The sequence below is a fragment of the Watersipora subatra genome, chromosome 10 (genome assembly GCF_963576615.1).
Source record: "Watersipora subatra chromosome 10, tzWatSuba1.1, whole genome shotgun sequence".
In the NCBI taxonomy this organism is placed as follows: Eukaryota; Metazoa; Bryozoa; class Gymnolaemata; order Cheilostomatida; family Watersiporidae; genus Watersipora; species Watersipora subatra.
In genome coordinates, this window is record NC_088717.1 from 2,517,029 (window position 1) to 2,523,087 (window position 6,059).

Sequence of the window (6,059 nt, forward strand, 5' to 3'; positions counted from 1 at the left end):
TCCACAAAATATTACTAATGACTGGGTTACATCAATAACAATTAATTCTTTTGTTGTTGTTGTTAGTATTGAAGACTATTTTTTAACTCCAAAGCTTACGATGTTTTATTTTTGTTAACTTTATAAACTTTATAGAAATAATTAATAACTGTATCAGACTAATAGTAGATCATCGTTTAACCCGGTCTTGATGCTTTGATGTATGTGAAAAACGATTTACATTTATGATGGAATCTATAATACTACTTTTAGGCTATAACTTGTGCTAAGCGTCTACGCAGATAAAGGTTTATAATTATTTCCACCAAAAGTCTTTCAAATAGCAACGTGAAAAAATTTTGCTTGACTAAAAAATTGTTTGGACGTTAATATCGACTAGTTCAACAGTGCAAAAGAAGAATTGAGGTCAATAAATATTGAGGAAAATATTGAGCAGCCAGAAGAATATGAAATGATTCCATACGAAAGCAACAATCGGAATGCAACCTGCTGAGCAAATGATGCAAATATTTTTGTTTAAAAATGTTAATTTTTGTTTCTGCATATATTGTAATCATAGACCTATTAACTATAGTATAGTTAATAGGTCTATGATTGTACTGATGGTTTATTTATGTCACTGATTTTTAAATACATGTTGTAGCATTTGATAAATTATTGTTATATAACCTATAAATTTGCAGGCTTATAGCATAATATTTGATAGCATCATAGTAATTATCTAAAGTTGGCTTCCAATGGATCAGCGGTCATAACTCGTCTTCTATTGCACATAACAAGCCAGTTTTGGCTGAAAACTGTAGCGCACATATTAAAGAATGCAATGAGCTTTTATGCAACTTTGTTAAATATAGTTATAAAACAAAAATTTGCCTTGAAATGTAGAATAAATCAAAAAATTGAAAGCTCCAACAAATTGTAATGCAGGCTATGGGATCAATGTAGGTTAATTGCAAGCAATAGATATCAACTGGTAAAGATATTTCTCAGCTTACCTATATATACTGTCATTCCACTCGAAAGAGAGTGCAAAATATAGGTGACATTCATGTCGCCCGTAAAAGGGTTAAATTTGATAATAATAATATTAAGGATAATAATAATAATATTGATTACATTGATAATAATTAAATTAATAGTAAAGGGTCTAATTCATTAGTTAAATAATTAATTAAAATTAAATTAATAGAATGGGTCTAAGAGTGGTATAGTGTTGTTCCTCATCAGCGATGTAATAAAACCATGCATTGAGTAATACTATCTCATTTCATGAAATAAAGCAGCCACAGAGAAGTTTGAAATAGAACATAGTTAGGTAAAGGAAATTTCCATTTATTTGAGACTTTTTGCTCAAACTTGCCTATTTTCATTCACACCTGCTCAAATGTTTAGTTGGACATATATTATATTATATATTATATATTATAAACTTGAGTTATAGTTGAAAATAGTCTTGTAGTTTAAGTTAAGTTGATATCCGTTATCAGAAGAGTTTAATCTCACTTATTAAGCTGCTCAAAAGATATATTCAAGTGAGAATTGCTTTAAATTGCTCTGGCAAATGCAGCCATACGCCATACTAGGAGAAAGACAGTTGAAACACAATTGTTGCTGTCTATCCAATCAGTTTGCTACAACAGCACCTTCCCACCCTCTTCGCATGCTTTAGTGCAAATGCTATCAAACGCTAAACTTAACTACTGGTATAGGTAATCAATTAGCATCAAGTGGCGGCCTGAAGGCAGCGAGCTAATAATAATCATGAATCCATACAGCTTATGGCAGCGGCTGCTTATATATAGATCTAGTCTCGCTGCATATTATATTGCTACTATTTCAACTTTCTAAACATAGACAGGCTTAGCAGAGCAGAAATGCGTGCAATTATTTGCTGCAGGGCAACACCACATTGTACATCATTTGTGAGACAGTTTGGTTAATTTTTAAAGCCTTGTTTTGAGAAAAATACTTTGATTTGTTAAGGAAAGAACGTCTCCAAGTATGGAGTAACTATCGCATCTCTAGTCAAACAAGGAAGATAGTAGCATGTTGCAGAGAAAAAGACATGCTACTTTCAAATATATACAGTAGTCAGGTTGGTTGAATGAGCCTTTCTGTATTTTGTATACATGATGTTTCAAACAGGACGAAAGATTAAACTCACACATACTAGGAAAGAAATTTCTAGTTGCAGACAAGCATAATAGGGAATGAGCCCTGAGCACGACCTTTACGATAAAAGGTCAAGTTTATTTCAAAGAAACAGCAAAGAGTTATCAAGAGTCAAGTGATTTATGATGAAAGGTCAAACAAAGCTAGCAGTCACCTTATGGTCAACAGATGCCGTACTAGCTTGATCTTCAATCGAGATACAAAATTCAATATAACTTCAATATACAATGTACATTGTAGATAGTAATGTATTCATTTGCATTGTATATAATGACTTTTACTAATTTCAAAAATTCGTAGAGTGTTACTGATTTAAACTATTGTAATCCTGTCTACTAACAATTTGAAAGTACAAATTATTTTTGCAATAATTCCCTCATTTTATATTTTTTAGTTATATTGAAGGCTATAATGAATAAGTTATAACATACATTCAAGTTATTGCTACACGACCAACTTCAAAATCAAAATAAAATAAATAGAATAGTTTTTTGAAAAAAAAAACCGTTGAATGAAAGTATTGGTAGAGCAAAAATTAAAACAAAAAACCTTATCTGTGAGTTTTGCAAAGATAAGGTACTTATTTGTCACATGTTAATCTTTCTAATTGCTAATGTTTTGTAAAACTTACAAAAATAAATTTTGTGAGAAATGATCTAATGACCTTGACTACTGACCTTTACAATTTGTTACTAGCTTACTATTTTACTAATGCTATTCATAAAAGTTAACAAAAATTGTTTGCGTCTTTTTGTGACTTCCTGTTCTCATCAAAGAACCGTGGCCACAATCTTAAATATAATGTATCATTATATTGGCACCGGATAATCATCAACAAAATGAAGCTTTTCATTACATGCCAAAAGAGAAAAAATGAAAGTGCTGAAATCAGAAATTGTTGTGAGTTGAACAAATGTGTTTTAAAAGTTGGTAATCTATTAGTATTGCGGAGGATTCAAGAAAGTGAATTGTAGGTTGTAGTGACAGAAAGTTCATAAACTGATACAAACGATGGTGGATGCAGTATGTTGGCGTCACAGAATAAAAAGAGTCTTTTTTTAATAATTGTTTAATTATTTTCAACATACTCTGTAAACCTGCTACAACAGTTACACTAGTGAAGTAGTTCACACAATGCAGCCATACATTGAAAATCAAATTGCACAACAACCATGTGCAAATCTTACCTCACCCTTGCATTCCTCGTGTTAAATAGTTCCTGCAAATCAGATGCGTTGACCCAATCAGGTCTCCACTGTAGAGGCTGTTGGGTAGAATGTCGCAGGACTTGAGAGGGTACAACTCTCAAGTTATCTTTCAAGACTGTGAAATATCCAATGGCTATTGTTGCAAGAACTAGTAGGCAAAATGTTCTTCGGCTGCAGGTAGGATTTGAATAACTAGTGTTCTCCATCACTCCTATCTAAAGCTGATTTAGTCTCTATCTGCTCCCTACAGCTAGTGCTGCCGTAGCCAGATTACTACTGAAGACTGTACACGCATGCTCTCACTTCCTTTGATGGATCCTTTATAGAGGGAAATCCTTTGTGCAGTTCACCTGCTATTATTGATTTTTGAATAGCTCATATTTCACGTAGTGCCGCCCTCAAAGGCATTGAAAATTAGCTTCATGTGTAACGCAATGCAATCTGCTGTGCCCATATCTCTACTGATCCTAAACTAACAGACAACAAAGTCATATGGCTGTCAATGGCTGATATTATTTTTAAGCTTTCTTATGTTTCTATGCTTCGAAGTTTGTCAACTTCGACACTTTGTAGATGTCGTTAGTGTTTGGCTATTGCTAATTGGCTTGATGAACAATTTTTTAAAATTCTAGTTCATTATCATTCCAAAACCAAAATACAGTAAGTCTTCCTATTGTGCAGGGGCTAGAATGTAACTCGCGCAATGATAAGTTACGCGAAATAAAAACTACTTTTTAGGTATGAGCCATAATTTTAACACTCTAGAAAACTTGACTGCTTTTGAAATTTTAGCGCTTAATATAGAGGTAAGTACGTGTATGTGTCTTTCTACACGCGACGTACTTGTATAGTACACTGTATATGCAATACTGAAATCCGTAAGGGATTACCAAAAACTGAACTGAGAAGTAGGACTGAGAGAGAATCCAAAAGTCAATGCTAAATAATTTTAGCCAATCAGATAAGATTGGTCAAGAACCAGTTAAGATAATAAAATGACAGGAAAGAATTTAGTGGCAATTCTCTGAAGTTGTAGGCTAAATGGTCAAATTCCATTCAAAAGTTGAAAGACGGTTTTGAGCTACTCTTGTAATACTGTAAATTCAATTTTAATTGCCTTCATCGACTGGCACATTGCTAGGGGTTTTATACCATTAGACTGTGCACTCCATAATCATGCTTTGAAGAAAAGACTGACAATGTACCGTATTGATATATTTATCCAAAAGGAGGTCACCAAAAACTGCAATAACCGAAATAGCCAAGCACACACACACACACACTCACTCACACACACGCATGCACACACACACTCATGCACACACACACTCATGCACACACGCACTCATGCACACACGCACTCATGCACACACACACTCATGCACACACATACACACAAATGCATGCACACATGCATACAAACATACACACCCATACGCTCGCGCACACAAGACATACATAAGATTGGATTTATTAATAGATTATCTTTTATCATCTCTCCAAATGCAAATAAATATGAGTGTTATTTTAATCCTGAAAATATATAATTCACAGTGCTATTTAAACTATTCAAGCAGACGGAACTAACTGGTACTCGCATATTCTAGCTATACCTTAGCAAGAAATGATGTGATGAATTCCCTACGCTTTAATTTGTGAGAAGGGAACCAATAGAGAAGTAGAGTACAAGTACCTGCTAGAGGCAATCTGTTGACAGGAGTGTCTCTCCACACTTCATTACCAACTCTGATGCTTAAGTTATACAGAGGCCATCACATGTCATATAATTAAGAATGTCATACATCTGGGATAAGCTGGTTGTTTGTACAATACTGCTAGGAGGCCAGTATCAATACACTGCTATCGTTTTGACATGCTTACACAACAATTATGCATTACTATCATATACAGCTTCAAGTGTGGATCGCATGCAGCAACGTTGTTGTGATTTAGATGTAACATTTTTAGTAATATCAATGCAAGTAATTTTGGAACTTTGCAAGCTTTAGGCATATTTTTATGCTGGAATTTTTTACAATCAAGTTCAAATCCAGGAATGAAACTGCGTAAACACAGTAACCTTGACACCTTGTTTCTAGAAGATATGCTATTCCGAGCTACTCAATCACCATTCGCGATTATGAACACTGAGAGTGGTTGCTGTGCTGTGTGTGTAGCTAGCATATCCTCTCAGACTAGGTAGAATACTAGCCAACTGTTACAAGGTTACGATAAGGGTCTTACAGTGCGCAAGGCTCACATAGGTCCTATTATATAGGTTTGTTGCTCTGCTTTTCCTTTTCTTATATAGCCTGAGTTCTCGACTGATTAATCTTGGCTAGATTAAACTTATCAGTGGTCGTTTGTTTTTAAATATTTTAGATCACATGCCATGAGGAGACAGCTCGAGCAGAAACACGTAATGGTAGTGTTGCTGAGAGACAATCGAACATCTGAATAAAATAAACTACCAGCGCAGAAAGCACTGCCAAAATGAAGACTGTTCTGATTGTAGCTTATTTACTGATCAGCCGTTGGCCTGGTAATCCTAGACGGAGTTAACCTGAGCTTAATTGTAGGTTCGTCGATGTACAAGTAGGCCCTATCGCTAGATGCCCTGATGGTATTTTTCTGGCTCTCATAAATATGCTGTATCTGTATCAATTGTAATAAAAAGTG